The sequence below is a fragment of the Trichosurus vulpecula genome, chromosome 3, assembly GCF_011100635.1.
Source record: "Trichosurus vulpecula isolate mTriVul1 chromosome 3, mTriVul1.pri, whole genome shotgun sequence".
NCBI lineage: Eukaryota > Metazoa > Chordata > Mammalia > Diprotodontia > Phalangeridae > Trichosurus > Trichosurus vulpecula.
The window spans coordinates 93,370,370-93,388,456 of record NC_050575.1 but is presented as its reverse complement, the minus strand read 5'-3'; the positions used below and the strand labels follow the sequence as shown (position 1 = coordinate 93,388,456).

General features: G+C 38.9%; 1 pseudogene; it reads left to right on the top strand.

Moving 5' to 3' along the window:
* The first annotated feature begins 271 nt into the window (after positions 1-271).
* Positions 272-17,138, top strand: LOC118841471 (annotated as a pseudogene).
* Positions 17,139-18,087: the final 949 nt, after the last annotated feature.

Here is an 18,087-nt window from a genome sequence, read left to right as displayed (position 1 = left end):
ACTTTAAGGATGGTAAAGTGCCTGTTAGATTTTAAGGTTTGTAACTGCCTGGTAGATTATGACTATTGCTGGATTTTCTGAGTTCTTTGTAATAATGCTGATATTGGGGTGGGTATGAGCAAAATTTAAATAACTGACTCAAATATTTAAGTCCTATGTCTTTAAATCATATCAACAAGGAAGTTTTTCTTGGACCTTGGGATAAGGACTCTTGTGACTCCCAAAGGACATTTCCTCTTGTGGGAGGTGGGATCTTGGGCTGGCTTTATTTATGGGACAAAGCAAGCTCGCCTACCTGAGCCTTTGCCTTCAAAGACTGTCACCATCACCTCTTGTTCCAGCTTAGATCTCCATAATGAAATCAGCAGTTCTGGCTTTTTTGGCCTTGGTCACATGTAACTGGGCTCTCTGCATTGCTGGTGAGTTGGGTTCTATTTGCAGGAATTGGAAGACAAAGATTTATTATCAATGGAATAATGGGATTACACAATGATAAAATCTGGAGCAAGTTTACAACATGGAAAATAAACTTACAGCATCGATATAATGAGAGACACAGATTCAGAGAATCTCAGCTTTGGGGGTGATCTAATTCAAAGTTATTTTCATAAAATGCAAGTCTGACTAGGTCATTTTCATAATCAATGAACTCCAGTGGTTCGTTGTTATCTTCAAGATAAAATATCTTATCCTTTCTTTAGTTTTTAAGTCCCTTCATTGCTTTGCTTCTTCCTTTCCTGTTGTATTACTGCCTACTTCATTTTATGTACTCTGAGATCCAGTGACATTGTCCTCCTTGGCATTTCTCAAACAGAACAGTCCATCTCCCTACTCCAGGCATTTTCACTGGACACTCCTCATACTTGGAACTCTTTCCCTCCTCATCTCTTGTTTCTTAATCTTTTAACTTCCTTCATTTCCCTCAAATAAAATTCTATCTTCTGCAAAATGCTTTTCCCCATCCTTCTTAATCTTAGTGTTTTTCCTTTGAAATTATTACCAATATATCTTTTATATATCTTGTGTGTGTACAGCTCTTTGTGTGTTGTCTCTCCCATTAGACTGTGAGAAAGCAGGAACCTTTTTTTTCTTTTTCTTTCTTCTCATTTTTGTGCTTTGCAGAGTGCCTGGACATAATGGTCACTTAAAAACGTTTATTGTCTTGTTGGATGGGACACTATCTCTTGAAGTATCTTAAAGGCCTGTTAGGGGTAGTCACAAGAAAACACTTTTGTGGAGGGACTTGGTGAAAGAAGAGAGAGAATAGAATAAATGGGGGCACTGAATGGAAGGAAATACAGTTAGCAATAGTAAATGTGAAAAAAATTGAAGCAATTTTCTCTGATAAAGGCCTCATTTGTCAAATATATAGATAATTGAGTCAAGATTATGACAATAAGTGCCATTTCCCAATTGATAAATAATCAAAAGATAACATCATTTTCATATGAAGTAATTAAAGTTATGTATAGCCATAATGATGTGGTTATATACAGTGCCCTAAGAGTTAAAATAGTATTAAGGGTTAGCTTTGTGAATCCCCTAGTTTATCTCTAACATGAAGGCATCCTGAAGTCTCTTCCCCTTATCTTAAAATACCATAGAACTTCCCTTTTATCCTGGACCATAAACTTCTTTGTTTCTCCCCATTCTGAGTCATAAAATTTCTCATCTTCCTTATTTCGTGTCTCTTATACTGTCAACCATCTTTCCCATGCTGTCCCTAATTGTCAACCCCCATAAAAACATCTAAAGCTATATCATCATTCTGAAAACTCCATATAAGCATAACTCCACCAAACATTGGAGTATTGTTGAGCTTTCTTGCTAAGGAGGCCCATGACACTTTTCCATGTAAAATAAAAAGCTTCTATTGGCTTAAAGAGAAGGTCTAAGTGAATTCTTTCACATCTGAATATACTTTCCCAACTCTGACCTCAACAATTTGGTCCCCAAACTGGTTTCAACTCCAATGATCCTCTCCTAGCCACTGGTATAAAAGGTAAAGTATTGATCAAAGAAGCCCCTCACCTGGGGAGTTGCCTGTGTACTTTCTTGCTATACTGTGTTCTGGGCCCCACCTTGAACCACTTCTGTTCCTAGCCTACCTATTTCCCACCCTGTGCCTAGAGTTAGGCCTGCTTCCTCAGGACTGGAAATATAATGCTTTAATTCAAATAGGGAACTCTGTGGGGCAGGGTAGATTACATGATTGCTGGGTGTGTCAACATCATTCCCAGGACACTAGCTTATGTGCCGTAGCTCTCCCCCTATTTCCTGGAGACTGTATGAAATTTATCCTTTGAGCACTTGAAGGACACTATTGGTGGGAAACATTATTTTTCAAAGGAACACAATGGGGAAACTGGAAAAGGATGGCCTCATCTTAGATTTAGGCTAAAATTGTCCTCTCAGCTTTTCCTAGAAGCAAATCTCCACCGTAACAGGATCACATTCCCTCTTAGTAGTTTGTGGCATTTCTCTCAAATACTGATTTGATGCAGACAACTATATCTAAATTCAAATTCTAAATAAAAACCATGCAGTCCCAAGGGCTTTTACTTCAATTGACAAGTCTTACCAATCACAGTTTAGGGCTAGATACAATTGTTTTTACTCTTATGGAGTCACAATAAACAATAAAAGTTTACCATGACTTACATACATAAGAGATTTCACTTAACATACATAAGCTTGCAATTTCTCAGTATGTCAAGTTCATTTTTGAGGAGCTTCATAATTCAAAAAAGTTTTTATTTTTTTTTCTGGTGCTGATGCCCTTGTGCATCAGATGGTTCCTAGAGATCAGGTAAGTTTGCAAATAAGGAAAAATCTGTAGACCCCAAAGAAGGGGCTGATCTGCCTGTCTACCCTATGATATTCTTCCTTGGAACTGATGAAAACCACATTCTTTCTCTGTGGCAAGTCCCCTATTTCTAATATTAATTTAATTTGTTTTGCACTGACTGATTTTTCTTTTTCCTTTCCAGGATGTCTTTTGGGCTTCCCATATTTTATTTTTAGGATCCCAGTATATGGTAGTTGGCACATGTGGTCTCTAGTCACCCTCTATAGCCCTACATTGAAGGCGACCTTGGCCATCTTCCTAAGGGAGGGGAGTAGGGAATGTCTACTCTGTCTACCCTGTCTACCCTGTCTACCCTTGGAGCTGCTGTGGAATCAGTTTTAGGTTTTAACACTATAACAATAATACCAAATAATTTATTTAGCCATCTTAGAATTTTCATAAGTGAGAGTCAAATTGTTTTAGCTGTAAGTCATGGTTAGCAAAGCTTAATAAAATAACATAACTGGTTTTAAACAATTTTTCCCACTGTCTTTTAGTTTCAAAAAATTCAGATTACACCATTTCTGGCTCACAATGGTCACTCAACGTTTATGACATAAGATAATTTTACAATTTAGGAATATAATAATAACACAGACAGTAAGCCTCAGATGACATTAATTGCATTTCCAAATCATCACTGATAAAAATTATTGATAGAAGGTTGCACTTACCAAATTCAGAGGCTGACTGGCTGGCTTCTCATTTTCCCCTCTCCTTTTCTCCTCTCCCCACAGTTGCAGAGCCTGGTTGTGGGGTTGGTTGATTTGGGAAGGAAGAAGAGAAAGGTCACTGCTCCTTGTGTGAGAAGGACTAAGGACTGGGAGTGCTTGGAGGTTGTAGAGTCTGGCACCTGAATTAAAGATCTGGCAGGCCATTGATGAGGGGCACTTGGTGGATAAGGAGGAGGGTCCCTGAGGAATCTATGAGCTTCCTTATAGGGGTTGCTTGGCTTCGGGAAACTTGGAGCAGAAACTCCAAATTCCCATGGTATGGGATCAAGGACTTGGGAGTTTGAGAGGAGAGGTTCCTCCACCTGTCTAGAGGAATGGACTTCAAGGTGCCAGGGACCCAGAGCTATGGTCAGTGGGGTCTCTGCTGTAGCTGCTGTGCCTCCCCCTTCATTCCTTTCGCCAAGTTGGGGAGGGTAACTCAAATTTCCTATCATTGTTCAGCACTCTCTTTTCTTAATCTGATTTGGGATGAGAGGAGTTAATAGAATCTGCTAAAATGCTTTTAGCTGCTCTAACTTTTCACTGAAGCCTTAACATGGTCGGAGCCAGGACAACAGGGTGAAGGATCTTAATGGTTCTAACTTTTCACTGTATCTTCAGCTTGGTCAGAGCCAGGATGATGGGGAGAAGGCACTGTAGCCCTAGCCTGGGGAGAGCTGGGGCCATGGGGAGGAGGATCTTAGTGATTCTTTGGAAGTGAGAGCTTTGAACCTGCCAGTAAAGGTGAGTGGGATTCTGGAAAAGATCCATTGGCACCTAGTCCCCTCTTTCCCATATTGGAGAGTTAAAAGCTTTGCCTCTGAGGCATCTCTTTTTCAGATCTATGGATTTTCCCAGTTTATCTTAGTGCCAAAGAGTATAGATGTTCCAATCAGATTCAATTACCTGGATCTATATTCCAAATGTTACACAGTTCTCTTTCTGTGACCCAGGAAAGGGTTAAGTGCTAGTCCTATTCCAAAGTGCAGCTTTGAAAACTGCCTCTCTTTGATCAGTGAAATGACCCTTTTTCTCTTTTTGTTCTCAGGGGAGAAGTTTCCCCCTTCCCAATTTTTCCATCTGTCCCCCACCTCCAGAACTTAGCCAGAGTCCAAGGAAGTGGAGGAAGAGAGAGAGAGAGAGAGAGAGAGAGAGAGAGAGAGAGAGAGAGAGAGAGAGAGAGAGAGAGAGAGAGAGAGTTGTTTTTTTGCCAGCAATCTTTCTTTTTCTTTTTTTTTAAATTTATTTTTAGTTTACAACAGACGGTTCTACATAATTTTGAGTTCCAGATTTTCTCCCCTCCCTCCCCCCTCCCTCCCCAAAACGGCATGGAATCTCATATAACTACCACGAATGACTTCGCATTGAATTAATTTTTACACTAGTCAAGTGCCAGAAACCTTTCTTGAAGAGATCATCAAGCACAGCTTTTTTCTTTTCTGGCTGGCTTTAAATCTTACAAGGTAAAAATCTATAGACCCCAAAGAATGGGCCGATCTGCCTGTCTACCCTATGATATTCTTCCTTGGAACTGATGAAAACCACATTCTTTCTCTGTGGCAAGTCCCCTATTTCTAATATTAGTCTAATTTGTTTTGCACTGACTTTTCTTTCAGAGATTTTCACACAGACAAAGAGCAGACAGATACAAACAGAAAGCACAGATAATGAACTTTTCTTGGTCTTCCATATTATACAGAGACCAGGCACTATTACGGCCTAGTAGTGCCATGGGATGGGAGTTGGGATTGAATGCCAGTAATCCTAAGGAAATTCCTGCAGGGGCCTTGCACATCAGGGGCCAAGCAATCCAGTCAAGCCTTCCTAGGTGCTTGAAGGACTTCCCAACTAAGAGAAAGAAAAAAGATAGGCTTAACTTTGGATTACAGGGAGTCCAATTCAGAGACTCTGCTCCATGTGGAGGGGGAGGTCAGAGTCAGAGACTCTGCCCACCCAGGGATGCCAAAACTTGTTGTTTCATGATGTGTTATGGTGGAATCTTTGCAAAGAATTCAGTCAGACTACCTCTAATCCAAGTATAGGCATTTATTGAGATTGACACCTCTCATGAAGCAGCCTAAGGTCCAAGAGGAACTAACAACTTCAGAGAAAGCAAGGTGGACTTTAATAGGGTAAAGATGCAACTACATAACAGAAATTACGAATATTAAAAAGGCAGGAGGCATTTGTCAAGGGATTAGGTAATACAGGAGGGGTCCCAGCCACAGTGGAATTGTGCATATGATTACCCAGAATGCATACAGGAAAACCCATTTGGGGGGGTACCTATGTAAGATAATGATATTATAATAAGCCTCTCTATGCCATAAGTTTACTCTAGGTCAGTTATTTACTATTACTGCACAGGTGCCTACGTAGAGAGAGTTATTTCTATTGTTTTGGGGTCCACATCCTGTTTGGTGGTGTGGCTTTCTGATTGGTTGAGTATTGTGGTCCTGTCTAAGGCTAGATGGATGCAGTTGTGGTCCAGTGCATGGACACAACCTGCTGTTTCTTTGAGAAATATGAGGAATGGGTCTGGGGGCAGTGGCTAGCTTGAGGCAGTGGCCAGGATCTCATCACATGGACATGCCTGCTGTTCTGTGAGAAGTATGAGTTCATGGACACACCTGTTGTTCTAGTGAGCACTGAGGCATATATGTAGAAGTTAGGAGAGAGTGTGTATGAGGGGGTGGAGGGAGTGGCTAGGTAGGAGCAGTGGGCCTGCTGTTCAGTGGGGCCTATAAGGAAGTTGGAATATTGGGGCTGGGGGCAGTTTTATTTGTATTCAATTGGGTTGACTTTGTGAAGCCCCCAGTTTATTCTCTAACCTGAAGTCATCCTAAAGTCTCTTCCCCTTATCTCGAAATACCATAAACTTCCCCCTTATCCTGGACCATAAAATTCCTTGTCTCCCCGCATCCTGCATCACAAAATTTCCCCTGTCTCCCTTATCTTGTGTCTTCTAGCCTGTCATCCTGTCTATAAAAACCTCTAAAACTACATCATAATCCTGAAACATCTATACAGGCATAACTCCTCCAAATATCAGAGTCTTATTTAGCTTACTTGCTAAAAAGGCCCATGACACTTTTCCATGTAAAATACAAAGCTCCCATTGGCTAAAAGAGAAGGTCTAAGTGAATTCTTTCACATCTGAACCCGCTCTCCCAATTCTGACCTCAACAATATGAAAAAATACTCTAAATAACTATTGATTGGAAAAATACAAATTAAAGCAATTGGCTAATAGGACAGAAAAGATAAATGACAAATGTTGGAAGGAATGTGAGAAAAGTGAGACAATGATTCACTGTTGGTGGAGTTATGAACTGATTTAACCATTCTGTAGAGTGATGTGGAACTATGGCCAAATGGTGATAAAACCATGCCTACCCTTTGACCTAGCAATACCACTGCTAGGTCTGTATCCTAAAAGAGATAAAACATACAAAAAATAAAAGGACCTATATTATAAAAATATTTATAGCAACTCTTTTCTGGGGGCAAAGAATTAGAAATTGAGGGGATGCCATCAATTGGGCAATGGCTGAAAATGGCTGAAAAAGTTGTGATGTGTGATTATGATGGAATATTATTGTACTATAAGAAATGATTATCAGGATACTCTCAGAAAAAACCTGAAAAGACTTGCATGGGCTGATGGAAAATGAAATGTACTGTGTAGAAAACAATAGGAATATTGTAAGATGATCATCTGTGAATAACTTAGCTATTCTCAGCAATACAATGATCCAAGATAACTGAAGGATTTATGGTGAAAAATGCTATTCATCCCCAGAGAAAGAATGGATGTTGCCAGAATACAGATTGAAGCATATTTATTTTTACTTTCTTTATTTTTCCTGAGTTTTTTTCCTATGTTTTCTTTCACAACACAACTATTATGGCTATGTTTTGGATGACTACACATGTATAACCTTTATTGAATTGCTTGCCTTCTCAGTGAGGGGTGGGGCAGTGGAGGGAAGAAGGAAGAGAATTTGGAACTCGAAGCTTTAAAAACATGTTAAAAATTGTTTCTACATGTCTATGGGGAAAATAAAATGCTAAAAAAACCATGTTAACTTTTCTACATATGATGTTATATTGTTGTCTCATAAAATCAATTATCGATCAATAGACATTTTAAAATACCTACTACTGGCCAGGCATGGTGGTAAGTGTTGGGGATGCAAAAAAAGACAAAAAAGTCCTTGTCCTCATGGAATTTACAATCTAATGAGGGGCAGGGGAAACATGGAAACAAATATATACAAATCAAACCATATACAGGATAAATAGAAAATAGTTAACAGAAGGAAGACACTAGAATTAAGAGGGGCGGGGAAGGTTTCTAGTAAAAAAAAGGGGGGATTTTGATTGGAACTTAAAAGAAGCCAGAGAAAAGAGTAGGCAGACATGACGAGGGAGAACACATCATACCTGGAGGGCATCCCCAGAAAGTGGCCAGAGCCAAGAGATGGAGCATCTTGTTCATGGAACAGACAGGAGATTCGTGTCCCTAGATCGAAGAGTAAGTGGTAAGGGGATAAGGTATAAAAAGACTGGAAGGGTAGGAGGGAGCTAGGTTATGAAGAACTTTGAATGCCAGACAGAATTTTCCTCACCTAATGTGATCATTTCTAATGTGAGGTAACACATGAAACATTTCAGCCATAAGTCAGATGCAAAAGTCCCATAGTCCTTTAGGTGCAATAGCTTCTGAACTTGTCCAGAAGGAGTGCTGGAGTGACCATCAAGTCCAATACATTCCAGCATAAGCACCATTTTTTACTATTGCTAAGACTTGCCCAGTAGAGGTTAGAAAAGGAAAGGAAGTATTAGTTATTTCATAGTAGGGCAGCTCATTTGTTGAAAACTTTTTCTCTTTTTCAGATTCTCAAGTAAAAGTAAAGCAAGTAAAAGGGACAGAGGTGAGTCCATTTTTTTGTTCTTCTGGCTATTATGAAAATAGAAATGTTTTTGGGCAGGTAACTATGGGCTTTGTGGGCAACGTTATATACTTGGAAGTGGCTTACGCTGGTGTCACATGAAAAGGATCTAGTCATGACTTTACCATTGATTTGCCGTCTCACTTTGGCAAAGTTCTCTTTCCTCTCAGGGTTTTGGTTTCTTCGTTAATAATTTTTGGGGCTAAAGTTTCCTTCCCATTCCTAACAAATCCTGTAGAGCTACAAAGATCATGGGGCAGCCAGAACATCTAATGATCTAGTGACATGCTTTGTCTCCCCTTTCCTCTTCAATAAAACATATTCAGGGCAGAATGGCATGTTACCTGCTAATGTCATTGTTATCACATCCTTCTGTGGTTCTCTGTTTCCTACAGGGGTGGGAGGCCCTTGGGGTGGGGTGGGGTGATTCTCACAGCCTGGAAATTAACCTGGCAAAGAACTCACACGCCTAAAAATCAGTCTAGGACTAGCAAGAGTTCAGTAGCAAAGAAGGAACATGCTTATAAACCTGTTACTCCTTTTCCGCATATTAAACTCAGCTCTAGTCTTCTCCAGTCCTTATTCCCCTCTTCTTTTTCTTTCATCTGTACCTGTTGACCACCAGTCACTCTGAATCTCTTCCTCTCTCACTCTTTCCATGTTTTTATGTTCCCTGAGACCTTGTGTTCTCCTGAAACTGTCACATTATTTGGCATCCTTTATAAAATTGGCTTCTACTTCTCTGTCAGCCAATGAGATGTAGGAATAAGAGGAAGAATCAGTAAATCTTCTTCCCCACTGCCATGTTCAGACCCTCCTTTTGCCACATCACTCAGCAATCACTCAGCCTCACTGAAAATTTATTCCCTTTCGAGTGTTTTTTAGGTCCCTTTCCCTCCTGAACAAGTTCAATGTCTGGGTCACAGTTTTTTCTCTACTCCAAACTCTGTTCATCTAAATTAATTTGTTTTCTTATTTTCATAAGCTCCTCAGCTTCTAATTCCTCTTTCTTTAGCCCACCTCAATTACCCTCAGAATGGATCATACCTTTGATGCTCCCCACCCTTAACCCTGATAATCATTTAAGATAATTTTAACCCCAATAAAGGGACTAATCAGACATGCTTTGCTTTGCTCTAAATATGCCCTTTCCTGTGTCAGCAACTTTAAGATCAGATAAGACTATCCAGAAGCATTCTTCCTGTTTATAACCACTGAAGGATAGGATGCCTATGACAAGATGCTCTCTTGAATAGTTTGACTTTTCTTATCTTGGTACCCTATGGACCTATGCTCTACAGGTGAAGCAAAGATATCCTGGGATCATAATTTCAATTGACACTTTTTCAATTGTCTTGTCTTATTGTGTTTATAACTTATTCAACTAAGAAATTTCCTTTCTCCTGGTACAGTTAAACACATATGGTGACCATAAATCTGAGGGACATAGACATCCTGAGTTGGGGTTTTCCTAAAACATATAAAAAGGCTGGGAATTCTTTTATCAGGTGGTCAGATTTTATCTGGCTCCATGTATGCATGTAACTGCTAGCTTAAAGGGTATAATCAACATGAATTTATCTATCACCTAGCCTGTTTGCCTCTTTTAACCAAACTTTTCAGGTTGACAGCCCCCACACTAATTTTATACCAGATACTAGAATTTCTAGTTATGGCTTTAATTTTTTGTGCTCTAAGATAGTTTATAGCAATAGCATTTATGGTTCATCTTAGAGAGGAGGAAACTGGATAAGAGAAAGGGAGTAATTGTCTCCTCCCACCAAAAGTCACAAGACAAAATAGTAGGTGAAGGGGTACATTCCACCTCATGGTGATTGTAGGAACTAAAGTGGGAGGATTAATGTTCTCATTGAAACAGAGAGAGGTCTTTATCTTTTTTTGCCTCCAGGTTAACTGCAGTAGGTACTTCCAAAGGAAGGGAAAAGAAGGTTTAGCATGCTCAAGGAACGTAGATCCAATCTGTGGTACTAATCAAGAAACTTATGACAATGAATGCTTACTCTGTGACTTTAATTTGTAAGTACTGAATTTAGAGCTGTCTTCTTCCACCTTGAACAGTCAAAGAACTCAGGACATCAAAATTCCCGAGCTGGAAGAGGCTCCAGGGGTCACTTAATCTAATCCCCTTATGATACAGTAAATCACACTGTTGTATGAATGACAAGTCCAAGAACAAGAAGCTCATTATAGGAATGAGTGGCAGCCCATTCTATTGTTAAGAAACTCTAAATGTTAAGAAACATACTTATTTTGGTCTAAAATCTGCTTCCTTAGAGCTAGAATCTGCAGGGTATAGTGGAAATACAACTGTTCTGGCATTCAGGAGATAAAATGCTCAAGTGCAGATTTTGCCACTAACTTAATATATGGTATTTGGCAAGTTAGTCTCAGCTAAGGCTGGGTTGGGTTGCTTTCTGAGGTTCTCTCCAGCTCTAATGTTTAACTGGCTCAGGATAACCTAATATATTTGGTATACTCAGTCCCCAGACATGTGAGACAAGAGAGGAAGGGACTCAAATTCATGATTTCCCCTCAATAATGATAATTAATCCTGAACATCCACTCTTCTAGGAAAAATGGATTGAGTATCAGAAAGCTGCATGATGAAGAATGTGTAAGTATTTACTTTTTTAAAAAGCAAAACATACGTATGATTGCATTATAAAATAATAAAGACCTCTCTATCTGAAAGTTACTTACACAGAAACTTATTTCTCTAGAAGTCAGGCAAGAAAGAGATACAGTCAAAATAGTAGCATGAGCTAGTCTATTTTTTATTTAAATATTTCTCTAAAAAACAATGCAACATTGTAGAATATTATAGCAGTTTGGGTAACATGGTCGGGACCTAAAAAGATATCAATTTCCAATTCTTTGTAAAAACTAAAAGAGCTGCTACAAATACTTGTGTACATATATATGTTTTTTTTAGATTTATGGCTTTGGGATATAGACCTAGTTAGTAGTGGTTCAGCAGTCAAAGGGTCAAAGGGTAAGAATAGTTTGATAACTCTTTGAGCATATCTCCAAATTGCTATCCAGAATGGCAGGATCAACTCACAACTCCACCAAGAATGCATTAGGGTCCCAAGTTTTCCACATTTCCTCCAACATTTATCATTTTCCGTTTCTGTCATAGTAGACAATCTGATAGGTGTGAGATGGTACCTCAGAGTTGTTTTAATTTGTATTTCTCTAATCAATAGTTATTCAGTGTATTTTATATGACTATAGATAGCTTTGATCCTTTCACGTAGTAGCTGCTAAATCTTGTGTTATCCTGACTTTGACTCCATGTTATTTCAATTATTTCTTTCTGGCTGCTTGCAATATTTTCTCCTTGACCCAAGAGCCCAGGAAGTTGATTATAATATTTCTGGGAGTTTTTACTTTGGGATCTTTCTGAGGAGGTGATTGAATTCTTTCAATTTTTATTTTACCCTCTGGTTCTAGGATATCAGGATAGTTTTCCTTAATAACTTCTTGAAAGATGACATCTAGACACTTTTTTGTTTAAGTTTCCAGGTCAGTTATTTTTCAATGAGATCTTTCACATTTTCTTATATATATTTTTTCATTCTTGTGATTTTGCTTTTAGTGTTGCTTTAAGTCTCATGGAGTCATTAGCTTTGACTTGTCCAATTCTAATTTTTAAGGACATTTTTTTTAGTGAACTTTTTTAAAAATTTCTTTTTCCCCACTAGGCCAATTCTTCTTTTAAGATTTTTTTTTCCTCTTCAGCATTTTCATGCCTCCTTTGCCAAGCTGTTTTGTGACTCTTTTTTCACATTTTTTTTTCACGACTCATTTCTTTTCCAGTTTTTTAGTCTCCCTCTCTTACTTGATGTTTAAAATGCTTCTTGAGCTCTTCTAGGTATTCTTTTTCATTGGGCTTGAAGTCAGTTTATATTTTTCCTTTCAGGCTTTGCAAGCAACCTGTTTTGACGTTGTTGTCTTCTTCTGAAATTGTGCCTTGTTCTTCTCTGTCACATCAGTAGTAACTTTCTATGGTCAGGTTCTTTTATTTGTTGTGTCCTCATTTTTCCAGCCCGTTTATTGACCTTTACGATTATGTTGAAATTGAGTTCTGACAAATTCAGCTGACTGAAGCTGAACCTGCTCCCATTCCTAGACTTGTGAACTGCCTAAGGCTGACAGACATAATTACCTCTAATCTCTGATTATTTTGTAGGTCTCCCCAAGGCTTCCCTCCACAGATTCCTAAATTATTTCTGTAGACTTTTGCTTGTTATGCAAAACAACTTACCTGCTCCAACTATGAGATACCCCTAACACCTCTCACCTGCAGCTTAGTCATTCTCTCTGCCTTAGTACCCTACATAAACCCTGTTCCTATATCTCTCCTCAGGTACCCCAGCATTTGCTGTGTGGCACCACAAGGTGCAACTCACTTGCCACAATTAAAGAACTCAATTTTTGCTATATTGGCTGTTTTCTCTTGAATTCAGGTTGACAGGTCTGCTTCAGGAGTGGAGGGGGCACTCTCCCAAGTTTCAGGTTTTGTATGTTTTTGTTTGGAGAGCTAATTCTGGATGATTGTTCATTTATGGTTCTTCCAAAGTGGTATGATCTCCAGAGAGGTATGGTCACTGCTCTCCTGGCCTGCACTCTGGTCTATGAGTGACCACAAGCAATCTTATCTGCCCTGGAAATAGGACCAAGATACATTTGTGTGTGACAGGGCTCCCCTGTGCCCACAAATATTAGTATAATAGTGTTCTTTCTTGCCCTAGGATTGTGACCCAGAACTGCCCATAAGCAATGCAACAGAGGTCTGTACTCAGCAAAAGGTTCCCTGTAATCTCCTTTTGACCAGGTGTCTGACCCCCTCACCCATCTATGGGCTGAGAGCTTGGGAGGCTGCCTCTAGCCTCCCTCCTGGTTCTGCTGGTAGCTTGTCAGGGCACAGCCTGTACTGCAGTGAGCTTCACTCTCACCCCAGTGAGACAGACCTTTCCTGCTGACCTCCTAAGTTGTCTTGGGATGGGAAATTTCTTCACCCTGACCTTTTGTTGGTTCTGCTGCTCCATGATTTCTTCTGAGGCATTATTTTAAAGGTGTTTGGAGGGGAATTTGGGAGAGCTCAGGTGAGTCCTTGCCTTTATACTGCCATCTTGGCTCCACCTCTCTAAGAAATCCCTATAGCTGTCTAGTAATGGAATTGGAGGCCTTGAGGATTGGTTGACTACTTATGACTGATAAGAAAGGGAATAACCACCTTTGGGAGCTTTTCAGAGAGAGGATACCTTCATTTACTGGGAAGCTGGTCTGTATTTCTTCTGTGTTACCTCCCAAAGCGAAGTAGCTGAGATTCTATCATTTGAAATACTAATTCTTTTATTTGGGGGGTTTGCGGGGATAGATTCAATGCCCGAAAGAAGAACAGGAATTTTGTACGCTCGAGTATATTGTCCACTGTGCTTCTGATGGCAAAAGTTATAGCAACAAATGTGTCTTCTGCAATGCTTTTGTGTAAGTACTGATAATATGCGTGGTTGTGAATGACACCCCTTTTCCTTAGAACTTGTACCCCAGATAGTGCATGATCCTCTGGTGTCAGAAAATGTCCCTGTGGGTCAAAGAATGGAGCATCTCCTGCCTTCAAGGTAGGGATTCTAATCCATTGCCTCCCTATTTGTGATATTGGGCATGAGTTTCTTCAGTAATCAGAAAGCTTGACTGCATCCAAACAGAGCAATAGAACATAGATTGGGACTGTGTCAAAAAGCACACCTTCCCTGTGACTAGATCAGAACTCTATGCAAGTTAATGCAGGGAAGTCTGACCAGAAATGGTGTTCTATGTACTCATAAAATTTCATTAATAACTTAAGCTCTTTAGTTCTCAAACCAGTGCCACCACCTGGTGCTTCTTATCCAGGTCCCTCCTCTCCTTTCCTTATATCTAACCCCCACCTCCAACTGCAGATACTTGAGACACATTCCAAAAGCTGAATTCCAATATTTAGTTCATGATGGCAAACTCAAGGTCAGGAGAATGAGTAAGCTCATTTTCTCATTGTCTTCTACATAGAAACCATAGGAGATGATGAGGTGACCAAGTGAAAATAAGCATACAGAGAAAAGAAAAGCAATCCCGGGATAAAATTTTGTGTTAAAACTACATCATTGAACATGACAGGATGATAAAGTAAAGAAGATTGAGAAGGAATGGCCATAAAGATATTAAGAGTTATGTAGAGAGAATTCATAGAGGAAAAAGTACAGACAAAAGGATGGTTAGTTGTATCGAATATTACAGAGAAGTAAAAGAGGATGATTAAGAAGAGAGCATTGAACCGAGTAATTAAGATTTCATCTGTGACTCCAGAGAGAAGTGTTTCAGTTGAATGATGAGGCTGGAAGTCAGAACGAAGTGGGCTTTCCTGGAAAAGAGGAGTCATGAGAAGAGAGAAAGTGGATAATAAGTGTAGCTTTTTTGCAAAGTATTTTGGTTGACAAATTGAGGAAAGATAGAAGATGTAACATAATAGGAATGATAAGACATAGGAGACGTGTTAAAGGTATGAAGACTTGCAAGTGTGTGTATCCATCAGGGAAAGAATCATTAGAGAAAGAAAAATTGAAAAATTAGGAGAAAGTTGGTATGATATTGGGGACAATCTGCTGAGAAAGATGAAGAGAATGATATGAGGAGTATAGATAGAGGGATTGGCTTTCAGATGGCTCTCTTCCCTTCAGCTAATAACTTTTACAATAAATGTCATTCTCTATTGATGTAAATTTTGTGTTTTGCTTTCAAATTGAATTAATTTTAGGGGAGCAGCCTATATTTGTACTAATACAATAGCATTGAAGAATTTTGAATTAAGATATTTCAGATTTGTAAAATAATTTTCTGTTCCAGATAGACTGCATGATTGTACCCTAATAAAGTTTTTATTTAAGGGTAGATGATTCCTTACCACCAGAAGGAATAAGGATTCTTCCCTCTTTTTCAAGACTTCTGTCATTTCTCCACTGGCCTGAGCTGATGAATCTTGATTCTTCTTGATCCAGGCTTTCCTATTGCTCCATTTTAAAAGTTCACACCAATCAGATAAAGTCACTATACCCTTGTTTAATAACAAGTGATTCCAACATTTCCTACAATGTGAATATTTTACCCCATAATTAGCTTATTGCTTTCAATATAGACATGGTCAACTCAATAAGTATTTATTAAGCACTTCCTATGTGCCAAGCCCCGTGCTAAGCACAGTGCAACGCAAGAAGAAAGACAATCCCTAGTCTCAAAGAACTTATAGTATAATGATGTGGGTAGAATACAACAGGAAGCTAAAAAGTGTGGGGTAAGTGGTAGAGACCAAGATACCCAGGGGGTACATTGGAGAGAAAGTCTGACAAAGTGAGGAATGCAGGTTGGAGAGGAATGAGGTTGTGGCTGGCATGGGTACCTCTTTAAATGGAATTTCTGGGAGAAGCCAGCTAGTCTGAGGGAGATGCTATCGCATTGGAGAGTACATCCATCTGTGAAATCCAAGGGTGGAGTGAGCTTGTAGGATGAAGAGATTTCTATGGCATGAAAGAGAAAATCTTGAAAGTCAGTAGTACAGTTGGGAAAGGAATGGAGACCACACTCCTAGAATGAAAGAATTTTGAAAGTAAAATAAAGATTCACTGAAACATTGCATCAGTTTACAGTTTCACTTGGGTTTTGTATGAGCACAGTTTTTCCTTGAGAAAAAGTATAGCCCACATTTGGGCAACCATGGTGTTTTGTTACCCAAGTATTCTCCCTGACACATTTGTTTCTTTTTTTAGCGGCCTTATTTAATCCAGTTTGCTAAAGCAAAATTTGGTTGATATTTTTGTCATATGATCAAGAGAATGCTCTAGTTTATGTTCCCTTGTACAAATTTGATAACACTAAGTATGACATATATTCATATGCACTACAGGCAGCTCTGTGGCACAGTGGATAGAGTAGGGGAGGGGAACCTGTGGTCCTTAAGTGCACATGTGGCCTTCTAGGTCCTTAAGTGCAGCCTTTTGACTGAATTGTTTTAGAACAGTTTTCGTACCTTTATAATTCTGTAAAATTTAAATTCAGTCAAAAGGCTGCACTTAAGGACCTAGAAAACCACATGTGGACTGAAGGCCCACAGGTTCCCCACCTCTGAGCTCTAGGTTCTAAATCAGAAAAACTTGGGTTCAAGTTTGATCTCAGGTACTTACTAGCTATGTGATCCTAGGCAAGTCACTTAAACTCTTTTTGCCCAACTTTTCTCATCCGCATTTTATAATAATAATATCAACATCCCAGGGTGGCTGTGAGGATTAAATGAGATAATTGTAAAGTGCTTAACACAATGCTTGGCACATAGTAAGCATTACATGAATTTTGGCCATCATTATCATTATTATTATTATTATTATATATTAAGACCATATACGTTAATTTAGACAATTTCCCATTACCACTTTGCGTCCTACCTTCAGAATCACTATAGTGTTTGTTAGATGTTGAATATTTTAAAATATTAACTACCTGAGCAAGTGTCTCTCTTGCAGAAAAAGCCGGGGTGCTGTGACCTTCCTTAAGTATGGAGACTGTTAAGGACTAAGAGCAACATGTTTCCTGTTTACTAGAACCTTAGTTGTTTGGACTCCACACATTGTCCTTTGGTTATCTCTCACCTAATATCCTTGATTATTTACTGATTTACTGCAGCAATAAATACTTCTCTGCTTGAACATCTAAAGGATGTGTAAATGCTTTTTTTCCTGTTTTGTAACTATTATTTCACAATGTATATCATTCGCTAATGTAGGTTTATTTCCCTAAAGTCACATGGGTCAAGACTAGGAGAATAATGATCAAGTACACATGAAATGAATTTTTCTTGGGTACAAAAAAGCTTAAGACCCCTATGAAAGGGTGTGAGATTTGGAATCATGACATAGGTTCAAGTATTAGTTCTGTGGCCCGTGTGAACTTAGACAAGGAATTTTTCTTCTCTGGTCCTAAGCTTTCCTGCAAAATGAAGAACTAGGAGGGACCATGTTAGGATTTCAGGGGTTTAAAGCAGGAAGAGACCTTAAGAATCATCTGGTCTGCTTCTTTTGTTTTATAGCCTATAACATTTATTCTAAGTCCACACCCTCTATAAATAAATTTTATTGTCTATATATATAAGTATGTATATAGTTTAATGAGGCAGTAACGGAATTGGTCTGCTTTGTTTTCTTCTGCACCTTTTCAAAACATTTTAATTCATTTATTTATTTATTTTAAATCACATACATTTCTCTGACTCCAGAAAAGTAATCTGTAAATGCGCAATAAAAGAGAATGAGAAGAGGAAAATTCTGCAAAATAAAACATATCAAAGAAGGGTAACATGTGCAGCATTCTGCACACAGAACATCTTTTAACAAGTGGGTGGATGTGTGTTCTGATATGCCTTCTTGGAGACCAAATTTGTTCATTATAATTTGACAGCATTCAGTTTCAGTTGTTTACTTCTTGTTTTTCTATTCATTGACATCATTGGTTTTATCGTGTA